Raw genomic sequence first — 14,031 nt, forward strand, 5'->3', positions numbered from 1 at the left:
CTGATTCAAACGCAGTATCCAGAGTTCGACAATGGCAAACTTTGCAAACACAAACCTGCGAAAAAGAAATACCATATCCGGTGTATTGTCCTGTGAAACGCCCTATCAGAAGTTCACCTGCCTTATCAAAAAGGGTGATTTTAAAGTAAAACGAATGCACATCCACCCGAGGATAAAAAGGTACAACCGTTTATAAACCATAAATTCTTGGTTATTTCCAGCAAAAAGTTCAATTTTACGGTAGATTAAATGTTTCATATGCCGAAATTGCTCAGTTGGGAGAGCGTTAGACTGAAGATCTAAAGGTCCCTGGTTCAAACCCCGGCTAACTTCCACGAGTTCGGTGAATTGTCCCGGGTTTCGGCAATTATTTTGTCAATGATTGAACAATCGAACAATACAGTTTGAATTGCGTGTACAGAAACAACTTAACACAAATACGGTATCCCGTATTCTGTCTGATTCAAACGCTGTATCCAGAGTTCGACCAAGGCAAACTTTGCAAAAACACACATGCGTAAAAGAAATACCATATCCGGTGTATTGTCCTGTGAAAACGCCCTGTCAGAAGTTCGCCTGCCTTATCAAAAAGGGTGATTTTAAAATACAACGAATGCACATTCACCTGAGGATAAAAAGGTACAACCGTATATAGACCATAAATTCTTGGTTATTTCCAGCAAAAAGTTCAACTTTACGGTAGATTAAATGTTTCATATGCCGAAATAGCTCAGTTGGGAGAGCGTTAGACTGAAGATCTAAAGGTCCATGGTTCAAACCCCGACGAACTTCCACGAGTTCGGTGAATTGTCCCGGGTTTCCGCAATTATTTTATCAATGATTGAACAATCGAACAATACAGTTTGAATTGCGTGTACAGAAACAACTTAACACAAATACGGTATCCCGTATTCTGTCTGATTCAAACGCTCTCTATAAAGTTCGACCAATGCAAACATTGCAACTGCAAACATGCGTAAAAGAAATACCATATCCGGTGTTATTGTCCTGTGAAACGCCCTATTAGAAGTTCGCCTGCCTTATCAAAAAGGGTGATTTTAAAGTAAAACGAATGCACATTCACCTGAGGATAAAAAGGTACAACCGTTTATAAACCATAAATTCTTGGTTATTTCCAGCAAAAAGTTCAATTTTACGGTAGATTAGAAGTTTCATATGCCGAAATAGCTCAGTTGGGAGAGCGTTAGACTGAAGATCTAAAGGTCCCTGGTTCAAACCCCGGCGAACTTCCACGAATTCGGTGAATTGTCCCGGGTTTCGGCAATTATTTTATCAATGATTGAACAATCGAACAATACAGTTTGAATTGCGTGTACAGAAACAACTTAACACAAATACGGTATCCCGTATTCTGTCTGATTCAAACGCTGTATCCAGAGGTCGACCATTGCAAACTTTGCAACTGCAAACCTGCGTAACAGAAATAACATATCCGGTGTATTGTCCTGTGAAAACGCCCTATCAGAAGTTCGCCTGCCATATCAAAAAGGGTGATTTTAAAGTAAAACGAATGCACATTCACCCGAGGATAAAAAGGTACAACCGTTTATAAACCATGAATTCTTGGTTATTTCCAGCAAGAAGTTCAACTTTACGGTAGATTAAATGTTTCATATGCCGAAATAGCTCAGTTGGGAGAGCGTTATACTGAAGATCTAAAGGTCCCTGGTTCAAACCCCGGCGAACTTCCACGAGTTTGGTGAATTGTCCCGGGTTTCGGCAATTATTTTATCAATGATTGAACAATCGAACAATACAGTGTGAATTGCGTGGACAGAAACCACTTAACACAAATACGGTATGCCGTATTCTGTCTGATTCAAACGCAGTATCCAGAGTTCGACCATGGCAAACTTTGCAAACACAAACCTGCGAAAACGGAATACCATATCCGGTGTATTGTCCTGTGAAACGCCCTATCAGAAGTTCACCTGCCTTATCAAAAAGGGTGATTTTAAAGTAAAACGAATGCACATTCACCTGAGGATAAAAAGGTACAACCGTTTATAGACCATAAATTCTTGGTTATTTCCAGCAAAAAGTTCAACTTTACGGTAGATTAAACGTTTCATATGCCGAAACAGCTCAGTTGGGAGAGCGTTAGACTGAAGATCTAAAGGTCCCTGGTTCAAACCCCGGCGAACTTTCACGAGTTTGGTGAATTGTCCCGGGTTTCGGCAATTATTTTATCAATGATTGAACAATCGAACAATACAGTTTGAATTGCATGGACAGAAACCACTTAACACAAATACGGTATGCCGTATTCTGTCTGATTCAAACGCAGTATCCAGAGTTCGACCATGGCAAACTTTGCAAACACAAACCTACGAAAAAGAAATACCATATCCGGTGTATTGTCCTGTGAAACGCCCTATCAGAAGTTCACCTGCCTTATCAAAAAGGGTGATTTTAAAGTAAAACGAATGCACATTCACCCGAGGATAAAAAGGTACAACCGTTTATAAACCATAAATTCTTGGTTATTTCCAGCAAAAAGTTCAATTTTACGGTAGATTAAAGGTTTCATATGCCGAAATAGCTCAGTTGGGAGAGTGTTAGACTGAAGATCTAAAGGTCCCTGGTTCAAACCCCGGCGAACTTCCACGAGTTCGGTGAATTGTCCCGGGTTTCGGCAATTATTTTCTCAATGATTGAACAATCGAACAATACAGTTTGAATTGCGTGGACAGAAACCACTTAACACAAATACGGTATGCCGTATTCTGCCTGATTCAAACGCAGTATCCAGAGTTCGACCATAGCAAACTTTGCAAACACAAACCTGCGAAAAAGAAATACCATATCCGGTGTATTGTCCTGTGAAACGCCCTATCAGAAGTTCACCTGCCTTATCAAAAAGGGTGATTTTAAAGTAAAACGAATGCACATTCACCCGAGGATAAAAAGGTACAACCGTTTATAAACCATGAATTCTTGGTTATTTCCAGCAAAAAGTTCAATTTTACGGTAGATTAAAAGTTTCATATGCCGAAATAGCTCAGTTGGGAGAGCGTTAGATTGAAGATCTAAAGGTCCCTTGTTCAAACCCCGGCGAACTTCCACGAGTTCGGTGAATTGTCCCGGGTTTCGGCAATTATTTTATCAATGATTGAACAATCGAACAATACAGTTTGAATTGCGTGGACAGAAACCACTTAACACAAATACGGTATGCCGTATTCTGTCTGATTCAAACGCAGTATCCAGAGTTCGACCATGGCAAACTTTGCAAACACAAACCTGCGAAAAAGAAATACCATATCCGGTGTATTGTCCTGTGAAACGCCCTATCAGAAGTTCGCCTGCCTTATCAAAAAGGGTTATTTTAAAGTAAATCGAATGCACATTCACCCGAGGATAAAAAGATACAACCGTTTATAAACCATAAATTCTTGTTTATTTCCAGCAAAAAGTTCAATTTTACGGTAGATTAAAAGTTTCATATGCCGAAATAGCTCAGTTGGGAGAGCGTTAGACTGAAGATCTAAAGGTCCCTTGTTCAAACCCCGGCGAACTTCCACGAGTTCGGTGAATTGTCCCGGGTTTCTGCTATTATTTTATCAATGATTGAACAATCGAACAATACAATTTGAATTGCGTGTACAGAAACAACTTAACACAAATACGGTATCCCGTATTCTGTCTGATTCAAACGCTGTATCCAGAGTTCGACCATGGCAAACTTTGCAAACACAAACCTGCGAAAAAGAAATACCATATCCGGTGTATTATCCTGTGAAACGCCCTATCAGAAGTTCACCTGCCTTATCAAAAAGGGTGATTTTAAAGTAAAACGAATGCACATTCACCTGAGGATAAAAAGGTACAACCGTTTATAGACCATAAATTCTTGGTTATTTCCAGCAAAAAGTTCAACTTTAAGGTAGATTAAATGTTTCATATGCCGAAATAGCTCAGTTGGGAGAGCGTTAGACTGAAAATCTAAAGGTCCCTGGTGAAGGTCCCTGGTGAACCCCGGCGAACTTCCACGAGTTCGGTGAATTGTCCAGGGTTTCGGCAATTATTTTATCAACGATTGAACAATCGAACAATACAGTTTGAATTGCGTGGACAGAAACCACTTAACACAAATACGGTATGCCGTATTCTGTCTGATTCAAACGCAGTATCCAGAGTTCGACCATGGCAAACTTTGCAAACACAAACCTGCGAAAAAGAAATACCATATCCGGTGTATTGTCCTGTGAAACGCCCTATCAGAAGTTCACCTGCCTTATCAAAAAGGGTGTTTTTAAAGTAAAAAGAATGCACATTCACCTGAGGATAAAAAGGTACAACCGTTTATAGACCATAAATTCTTGGTTATTTCCAGCAAAAAGTTCAACTTTACGGTAGATTAAACGTTTCATATGCCGAAATAGCTCAGTTGGGAGAGCGTTAGACTGAAGATCTAAAGGTCCCTGGTTCAAACCCGGGCGAACTTCCACGAGTTTGATGAATTGTCCCGGGTTTCGGCAATTATTTTATCAATGATTGAACAATCGAACAATACAGTTTGAATTGCATGGACAGAAACCACTTAACACAAATACGGTATGCCGTATTCTGTCTGATTCAAACGCAGTATCCAGAGTTCGACCATGGCAAACTTTGCAAACACAATCATGCGAAAAAGAAATACCATATCCGGTGTATTGTCCTGTGAAACGCCCTATCAGAAGTTCACCTGCCTTATCAAAAAGGGTGATTTTAAAGTAAAACGAATGCACATTCACCCGAGGATAAAAAGGTACAACCGTTTATAAACCATAAATTCTTGGTTATTTCCAGCAAAACGTTCAATTTTACGGTAGATTAAAAGTTTCATATGCCGAAATAGCTCAGTTGGGAGAGCGTTAGACTGAAGATCTAAAGGTCCCTTGTTCAAACCCCGGCGAACTTCCACGAGTTCGGTGAATTGTCCCGGGTTTCTGCTATTATTTTATCAATGATTGAACAATCGAACAATACAGTTTGATTTGCGTGTACAGAAACAACTTAACACAAATACGGTATCCCGTATTCTGTCTGATTCAAACGCTGTATCCAGAGGTCGACCATTGCAAACTTTGCAACTGCAAACCTGCGTAACAGAAATAACATATACGATGTATTGTCCTGTGAAAACGCCCTCTCAGAAGTTCGCCTGCCTTATCAAAAAGGGTGATTTTAAAGTAAAACGAATGCACATTCAACCGAGGATAAAAAGGTACAACCGTTTATAAACCATAAATTCTTGGTTATTTTCAGCAAAAAGTTCAATTTTACGGTAGATTAAAAGTTTCATATGCCGAAATAGCTCAGTTGGGAGAGCGTTAGACTGAAGATCTAAAGGTTCCTGGTTCAAACCCCGGCGAACTTCCACGAGTTCGGTGAAGTGTCCCGGGTTTCGGCAATTATTTTATCAATGATTGAACAATCGAACAATACAGTTTGAATTGCGTGTACAGAAACAACTTAACACAAATACGGTATCCCGTATTCTGTCTGATTCAAACGCTGTATATAAAGTTCGACCATTGCAAACTTTGCAAGTGCAAACCTGCGTAACAGAAATAACATATCCGATGTTATTGTCCTGTGAAACGCCCTATCAGAAGTTCGCCTGCCTTATCAAAAAGGGTGATTTTAAAGTAAAACGAATGCACATTCACCCGAGGATAAAAAGGTACAACCGTTTATAAACCATAAATTCTTGGTTATTTCCAGCAAAAAGTTCAATTTTACGGTAGACTAACAGTTTCATATGCCGAAATAGCTCAGTTGGGAGATCGTTAGACTGAAGATCTAAAGGTCCCTTGTTCAAACCCCGGCGAACTTCCACGAGTTCGGTGAATTGTCCCGGGTTTCGGCAATTATTTTATCAATGATTGAACAATCGAACAATACAGTTTGAATTGCGTGGACAGAAACCACTTAACACAAATACGGTATGCCGTATTCTGTCTGATTCAAACGCAGTATCCAGAGTTCGACCATGGCAAACTTTGCAAACACAAACCTGCGAAAAAGAAATACCATATCCGGTGTATTATCCTGTGAAACGCCCTATCAGAAGTTCACCTGCCTTATCAAAAAGGGTGATTTTAAAGTAAAACGAATGCACATTCACCTGAGGATAAAAAGGTACAACCGTTTATAGACCATAAATTCGTGGTTATTTCCAGCAAAAAGTTCAACTTTAAGGTAGATTAAATGTTTCATATGCCGAAATAGCTCAGTTGGGAGAGCGTTAGACTGAAAATCTAAAGGTCCCTGGTGAAGGTCCCTGGTGAACCCCGGCGAACTTCCACGAGTTCGGTGAATTGTCCAGGGTTTCGGCAATTATTTTATCAATGATTGAACAATCGAACAATACAGTTTGAATTGCGTGGACAGAAACCACTTAACACAAATACGGTATGCCGTATTCTGTCTGATTCAAACGCAGTATCCAGAGTTCGACCATGGCAAACTTTGCAAACACAAACCTGCGAAAAAGAAATACCATATCCGGTGTATTGTCCTGTGAAACGCCCTATCAGAAGTTCACCTGCCTTATCAAAAAGGGTGTTTTTAAAGTAAAACGAATGCACATTCACCTGAGGATAAAAAGGTACAACCGTTTATAGACCATAAATTCTTGGTTATTTCCAGCAAAAAGTTCAACTTTACGGTAGATTAAACGTTTCATATGCCGAAATAGCTCAGTTGGGAGAGCGTTAGACTGAAGATCTAAAGGTCCCTGGTTCAAACCCCGGCGAACTTCCACGAGTTTGGTGAATTGTCCCGGGTTTCGGCAATTATTTTATCAATGATTGAACAATCGAACAATACAGTTTGAATTGCATGGACAGAAACCACTTAACACAAATACGGTATGCCGTATTCTGTCTGATTCAAACGCAGTATCCAGAGTTCGACCATGGCAAACTTTGCAAACACAATCATGCGAAAAAGAAATACCATATCCGGTGTATTGTCCTGTGAAACGCCCTATCAGAAGTTCACCTGCCTTATCAAAAAGGGTGATTTTAAAGTAAAACGAATGCACATTCACCCGAGGATAAAAAGGTACAACCGTTTATAAACCATAAATTCTTGGTTATTTCCAGCAAAACGTTCAATTTTACGGTAGATTAAAAGTTTCATATGCCGAAATAGCTCAGTTGGGAGAGCGTTAGACTGAAGATCTAAAGGTCCCTTGTTCAAACCCCGGCGAACTTCCACGAGTTCGGTGAATTGTCCCGGGTTTCTGCTATTATTTTATCAATGATTGAACAATCGAACAATACAGTTTGAATTGCGTGTACAGAAACAACTTAACACAAATACGGTATCCCGTATTCTGTCTGATTCAAACGCTGTATCCAGAGTTCGACGAAGGCAAACTTTGCAAAAACACACATGCGTAAAAGAAATACCATATCCGGTGTATTGTCCTGTGAAAACGCCTTGTCAGAAGTTCGCCTGCCTTATCAAAAAGGGTGATTTTAAAGTAAAACGAATGCACATTCACCTGAGGATAAAAAGGTACAACCGTTTATAGACCATAAATTCTTGGTTATTTCCAGCAAAAAGTTCAACTTTACGGTAGATTAAATGTTTCATATGCCGAAATAGCTCAGTTGGGAGAGCGTTAGACTGAAGATCTAAAGGTCCCTGGTTCAAACCCCGACGAACTTCCACGAGTTTGGTGAATTGTCCCGGGTTTCGGCAATTTTTTGATGAATGATTGAACAATCGAACAATACAGTTTGAATTGCGTGGACAGAAACCACTTAACACAAATACGGTATGCCGTATTCTGCCTGATTCAAACGCAGTATCCAGAGTTCGACCATAGCAAACTTTGCAAAAACACACATGCGTAAAATAAATACCATATCCGGTGTATTGTCCTGTGAAAACGCCCTGTCAGAAGTTCGCCTGCCTTATCAAAAAGGGTGATTTTAAAGTAAAACGAATGCACATTCACCTGCGGATAGAAAGGTACAACCGTTTATAGACCATAAATTCTTGGTTATTTCCAGCAAAACGTTCAATTTTACGGTAGATTAAAAGTTTCATATGCCGAAATAGCTCAGTTGGGAGAGCGTTAGACTGAAGATCTAAAGGTCCCTTGTTCAAACCCCGGCGAACTTCCACGAGTTCGGTGAATTGTCCCGGGTTTCTGCTATTATTTTATCAATGATTGAACAATCGAACAATACAGTTTGAATTGCGTGTACAGAAACAACTTAACACAAATACGGTATCCCGTATTCTGTCTGATTCAAACGCTGTATCCAGAGGTCGACCATTGCAAACTTTGCAACTGCAAACCTGCGTAACAGAAATAACATATCCGATGTATTGTCCTGTGAAAACGCCCTCTCAGAAGTTCGCCTGCCTTATCAAAAAGGGTGATTTTAAAGTAAAACGAATGCACATTCAACCGAGGATAAAAAGGTACAACCGTTTATAAACCATAAATTCTTGGTTATTTTCAGCAAAAAGTTCAATTTTACGGTAGATTAAAAGTTTCATATGCCGAAATAGCTCAGTTGGGAGAGCGTTAGACTGAAGATCTAAAGGTCCCTGGTTCAAACCCCGGCGAACTTCCACGAGTTTGGTGAATTGTAGCGGGTTTCGGCAATTTCTTTATGAATGATTGAACAATCGAACAATACAGTTTGAATTGCGTGGACAGAAACCACTTAACACAAATACGGTATGCCGTATTCTGTCTGATTCAAACGCAGTATCCAGAGTTCGACCATGGCAAACTTTGCAAACACAAACATGCCATATCCGGTGTATTGTCCTGTGAAACGCCCTATCAGAAGTTCACCTGCCTTATCAAAAAGGGTGATTTTAAAGTAAAACGAATGCACATTCACCTGAGGATAAAAAGGTACAACCGTTTATAGACCATAAATTCTTGGTTATTTCCAGCAAAAAGTTCAACTTTACGGTAGATTAAACGTTTCATATGCCGAAATAGCTCAGTTGGGAGAGCGTTAGATTGAAGAACTAAAGGTCCCTTGTTCAAACCCCGGCGAACTTCCACGAGTTCGGTGAATTGTCCCGGGTTTCGGCAATTATTTTATCAATGATTGAACAATCGAACAATACAGTTTGAATTGCGTGGACAGAAACCACTTAACACAAATACGGTATGCCGTATTCTGTCTGATTCAAACGCAGTATCCAGAGTTCGACCATGGCAAACTTTGCAAACACAAACCTGCGAAAAAGAAATACCATATCCGGTGTATTGTCCTGTGAAACGCCCTATCAGAAGTTCGCCTGCCTTATCAAAAAGGGTTATTTTACAGTAAATCGAATGCACATTCGCCCGAGGATAAAAAGATACAACCGTTTATAAACCATAAATTCTTGTTTATTTCCAGCAAAAAGTTCAATTTTACGGTAGATTAAAAGTTTCATATGCCGAAATAGCTCAGTTGGGAGAGCGTTAGACTGAAGATCTAAAGGTTCCTGGTTCAAACCCCGGCGAACTTCCACGAGTTCGGTGAAGTGTCCCGGGTTTCGGCAATTATTTTATCAATGATTGAACAATCGAACAATACAGTTTGAATTGCGTGTACAGAAACAACTTAACACAAATACGGTATCCCGTATTCTGTCTGATTCAAACGCTGTATATAAAGTTCGACCATTGCAAACTTTGCAACTGCAAACCTGCGTAACAGAAATAACATATCCGATGTTATTGTCCTGTGAAACGCCCTATCAGAAGTTCGCCTGCCTTATCAAAAAGGGTGATTTTAAAGTAAAACGAATGCACATTCACCCGAGGATAAAAAGGTACAACCGTTTATAAACCATAAATTCTTGGTTATTTCCAGCAAAAAGTTCAATTTTACGGTAGACTAACAGTTTCATATGCCGAAATAGCTCAGTTGGGAGAGCGTTAGACTGAAGATCTAAAGGTCCCTTGTTCAAACCCCGGCGAACTTCCACGAGTTCGGTGAATTGTCCCGGGTTTCGGCAATTATTTTATCAATGATTGAACAATCGAACAATACAGTTTGAATTGCGTGGACAGAAACCACTTAACACAAATACGGTATGCCGTATTCTGTCTGATTCAAACGCAGTATCCAGAGTTCGACCATGGCAAACTTTGCAAACACAAACCTGCGAAAAAGAAATACCATATCCGGTGTATTATCCTGTGAAACGCCCTATCAGAAGTTCACCTGCCTTATCAAAAAGGGTGATTTTAAAGTAAAACGAATGCACATTCACCTGAGGATAAAAAGGTACAACCGTTTATAGACCATAAATTATTGGTTATTTCCAGCAAAAAGTTCAACTTTAAGGTAGATTAAATGTTTCATATGCCGAAATAGCTCAGTTGGGAGAGCGTTAGACTGAAAATCTAAAGGTCCCTGGTGAAGGTCCCTGGTGAACCCCGGCGAACTTCCACGAGTTCGGTGAATTGTCCAGGGTTTCGGCAATTATTTTATCAATGATTGAACAATCGAAGAATACAGTTTGAATTGCGTGGACAGAAACCACTTAACACAAATACGGTATGCCGTATTCTGTCTGATTCAAACGCAGTATCCAGAGTTCGACCATGGCAAACTTTGCAAACACAAACCTGCGAAAAAGAAATACCATATCCGGTGTATTGTCCTGTGAAACGCCCTATCAGAAGTTCGCCTGCCTTATCAAAAAGGGTGATTTTAAACTAAAACGAATGCACATTCACCTGAGGATAAAAAGGTACAACCGTTTATAGACCATAAATTCTTGGTTATTTCCAGCAAAAAGTTCAACTTTACGGTAGATTAAACGTTTCATATGCCGAAATAGCTCAGTTGGGAGAGCGTTAGACTGAAGATCTAAAGGTCCCTGGTTCAAACCCCGGCGAACTTCCACGAGTTTGGTGAATTGTCCCGGGTTTCGGCAATTATTTTATCAATGATTGAACAATCGAACAATACAGTTTGAATTGCATGGACAGAAACCACTTAACACAAATACGGTATGCCGTATTCTGTCTGATTCAAACGCAGTATCCAGAGTTCGACCATGGCAAACTTTGCAAACACAATCATGCGAAAAAGAAATACCATATCCGGTGTATTGTCCTGTGAAACGCCCTATCAGAAGTTCACCTGCCTTATCAAAAAGGGTGATTTTAAAGTAAAACGAATGCACATTCACCTGAGGATAAAAAGGTACAACCGTTTATAGACCATAAATTCTTGGTTATTTCCAGCAAAAAGTTCAACTTTACGGTAGATTAAACGTTTCATATGCCGAAATAGCTCAGTTGGGAGAGCGTTAGACTGAAGATCTAAAGGTCCCTGGTTCAAACCCCGGCGAACTTCCACGAGTTCGGTGAATTGTCCCGGGTTTCTGCAATTATTTTATCAATGATTGAACAATCGAACAATACAGTTTGAATTGCGAGTACAGAAACAACTTAACACAAATACGGTATCCCGTATTCTGTCTGATTCAAACGCTGTATCCAGAGTTCGACGAAGGCAAACTTTGCAAAAACACACATGCGTAAAAGAAATACCATATCCGGTGTATTGTCCTGTGAAAACGCCTTGTCAGAAGTTCGCCTGCCTTATCAAAAAGGGTGATTTTAAAGTAAAACGAATGCACATTCACCTGAGGATAAAAAGGTACAACCGTTTATAGACCATAAATTCTTGGTTATTTCCAGCAAAAAGTTCAACTTTACGGTAGATTAAATGTTTCATATGCCGAAATAGCTCAGTTGGGAGAGCGTTAGACTGAAGATCTAAAGGTCCCTGGTTCAAACCCCGGCGAACTTCCACGAGTTTGGTGAATTGTCCCGGGTTTCGGCAATTTTTTGATGAATGATTGAACAATCGAACAATACAGTTTGAATTGCGTGGACAGAAACCACTTAACACAAATACGGTATGCCGTATTCTGCCTGATTCAAACGCAGTATCCAGAGTTCGACCATAGCAAACTTTGCAAACACAAACCTGCGAAAAAGAAATACCATATCCGGTGTATTGTCCTGTGAAACGCCCTATCAGAAGTTCACCTGCCTTATCAAAAAGGGTGATTTTAAAGTAAAACGAATGCACATTCACCCGAGGATAAAAAGGTACAACCGTTTATAAACCATGAATTCTTGGTTATTTCCAGCAAAAAGTTCAATTTTACGGTAGATTAAAAGTTTCATATGCCGAAATAGCTCAGTTGGGAGAGCGTTAGATAGAAGATCTAAAGGTCCCTTGTTCAAACCCCGGCGAACTTCCACGAGTTCGGTGAATTGTCCCGGGTTTCGGCAATTATTTTATCAATGATTGAACAATCGAACAATACAGTTTGAATTGCGTGGACAGAAACCACTTAACACAAATACGGTATGCCATATTCTGTCTGATTCAAACGCAGTATCCAGAGTTCGACCATGGCAAACTTTGCAAACACAAACCTGCGAAAAAGAAATACCATATCCGGTGTATTGTCCTGTGAAACGCCCTATCAGAAGTTCGCCTGCCTTATCAAAAAGGGTTATTTTAAAGTAAATCGAATGCACATTCACCCGAGGATAAAAAGATACAACGTTTATAAACCATAAATTCTTGTTTATTTCCAGCAAAAAGTTCAATTTTACGGTAGATTAAAAGTTTCATATGCCGAAATAGCTCAGTTGGGAGAGCGTTAGACTGAAGATCTAAAGGTTCCTGGTTCAAACCCCGGCGAACTTCCACGAGTTCGGTGAAGTGTCCCGGGTTTCGGCAATTATTTTATCAATGATTGAACAATCGAACAATACAGTTTGAATTGCGTGTACAGAAACAACTTAACACAAATACGGTATCCCGTATTCTGTCTGATTCAAACGCTGTATATAAAGTTCGACCATTGCAAACTTTGCAACTGCAAACCTGCGTAACAGAAATAACATATCCGATATTATTGACCTGTGAAACGCCCTATCAGAAGTTCGCCTGCCTTATCAAAAAGGGTGATTTTAAAGTAAAACGAATGCACATTCACCCGAGGATAAAAAGGTACAACCGTTTATAAACCATAAATTCTTGGTTATTTCCAGCAAAAAGTTCAATTTTACGGTAGACTAACAGTTTCATATGCCGAAATAGCTCAGTTGGGAGAGCGTTAGACTGAAGATCTAAAGGTCCCTTGTTCAAACCCCGGCGAACTTCCACGAGTTCGGTGAATTGTCCCGGGTTTCTGCTATTATTTTATCAATGATTGAACAATCGAACAATACAGTTTGAATTGCGTGGACAGAAACCACTTAACACAAATACGGTATGCCGTATTCTGTCTGATTCAAATGCAGTATCCAGAGTTCGACCATGGCAAACTTTGCAAACACAAACCTGCGAAAAAGAAATACCATATCCGGTGTATTATCCTGTGAAACGCCCTATCAGAAGTTCACCTGCCTTATCAAAAAGGGTGATTTTAAAGTAAAACGAATGCACATTCACCTGAGGATAAAAAGGTACAACCGTTTATAGACCATAAATTATTGGTTATTTCCAGCAAAAAGTTCAACTTTAAGGTAGATTAAATGTTTCATATGCCGAAATAGCTCAGTTGGGAGAGCGTTAGACTGAAAATCTAAAGGTCCCTGGTGAAGGTCCCTGGTGAACCCCGGCGAACTTCCACGAGTTCGGTGAATTGTCCAGGGTTTCGGCAATTATTTTATCAATGATTGAACAATCGAAGAATACAGTTTGAATTGCGTGGACAGAAACCACTTAACACAAATACGGTATGCCGTATTCTGTCTGATTCAAACGCAGTATCCAGAGTTCGACCATGGCAAACTTTGCAAACACAAACCTGCGAAAAAGAAATACCATATCCGGTGTATTGTCCTGTGAAACGCCCTATCAGAAGTTCGCCTGCCTTATCAAAAAGGGTGATTTTAAAGTAAAACGAATGCACATTCACCTGAGGATAAAAAGGTACAACCGTTTATAGACCATAAATTCTTGGTTATTTCCAGCAAAAAGTTCAACTTTACGGTAGATTAAA

At 39.8% G+C, this 14,031-nt stretch overlaps 11 non-coding genes across 11 annotated transcripts; all 11 read left to right on the forward strand.

Moving 5' to 3' along the window:
* Positions 1-1,178: 1,178 nt before the first annotated feature.
* Positions 1,179-1,264, forward strand: TRNAF-GAA (transfer RNA phenylalanine (anticodon GAA)). Its single transcript has one exon. It is a non-coding gene; the product is annotated as a tRNA-Phe (tRNA).
* A 1,289-nt stretch (positions 1,265-2,553) lies between these two features.
* TRNAF-GAA (transfer RNA phenylalanine (anticodon GAA)) lies at positions 2,554-2,639 on the forward strand. The gene has a single exon. It is a non-coding gene; the product is annotated as a tRNA-Phe (tRNA).
* A 1,757-nt stretch (positions 2,640-4,396) lies between these two features.
* On the forward strand, positions 4,397-4,473 carry TRNAF-GAA (transfer RNA phenylalanine (anticodon GAA)). Its single transcript has one exon. It is a non-coding gene; the product is annotated as a tRNA-Phe (tRNA).
* Positions 4,474-5,313: 840 nt separating this feature from the next.
* Positions 5,314-5,399, forward strand: TRNAF-GAA (transfer RNA phenylalanine (anticodon GAA)). The gene has a single exon. It is a non-coding gene; the product is annotated as a tRNA-Phe (tRNA).
* A 1,300-nt stretch (positions 5,400-6,699) lies between these two features.
* Positions 6,700-6,785, forward strand: TRNAF-GAA (transfer RNA phenylalanine (anticodon GAA)). The gene has a single exon. It is a non-coding gene; the product is annotated as a tRNA-Phe (tRNA).
* A 1,749-nt stretch (positions 6,786-8,534) lies between these two features.
* TRNAF-GAA (transfer RNA phenylalanine (anticodon GAA)) lies at positions 8,535-8,620 on the forward strand. The gene has a single exon. It is a non-coding gene; the product is annotated as a tRNA-Phe (tRNA).
* An 817-nt stretch (positions 8,621-9,437) lies between these two features.
* Positions 9,438-9,523, forward strand: TRNAF-GAA (transfer RNA phenylalanine (anticodon GAA)). The gene has a single exon. It is a non-coding gene; the product is annotated as a tRNA-Phe (tRNA).
* Positions 9,524-10,823: 1,300 nt separating this feature from the next.
* Positions 10,824-10,909, forward strand: TRNAF-GAA (transfer RNA phenylalanine (anticodon GAA)). The gene has a single exon. It is a non-coding gene; the product is annotated as a tRNA-Phe (tRNA).
* A 372-nt stretch (positions 10,910-11,281) lies between these two features.
* Positions 11,282-11,367, forward strand: TRNAF-GAA (transfer RNA phenylalanine (anticodon GAA)). The gene has a single exon. It is a non-coding gene; the product is annotated as a tRNA-Phe (tRNA).
* Positions 11,368-11,740: 373 nt separating this feature from the next.
* Positions 11,741-11,826, forward strand: TRNAF-GAA (transfer RNA phenylalanine (anticodon GAA)). Its single transcript has one exon. It is a non-coding gene; the product is annotated as a tRNA-Phe (tRNA).
* An 829-nt stretch (positions 11,827-12,655) lies between these two features.
* Positions 12,656-12,741, forward strand: TRNAF-GAA (transfer RNA phenylalanine (anticodon GAA)). The gene has a single exon. It is a non-coding gene; the product is annotated as a tRNA-Phe (tRNA).
* The last annotated feature ends 1,290 nt before the right edge of the window (positions 12,742-14,031 follow it).

This window comes from Saccoglossus kowalevskii, chromosome 13 (genome assembly GCF_978046115.1).
Source record: "Saccoglossus kowalevskii chromosome 13, keSacKowa6.1, whole genome shotgun sequence".
NCBI classification, from domain to species: domain Eukaryota; kingdom Metazoa; phylum Hemichordata; class Enteropneusta; family Harrimaniidae; genus Saccoglossus; species Saccoglossus kowalevskii.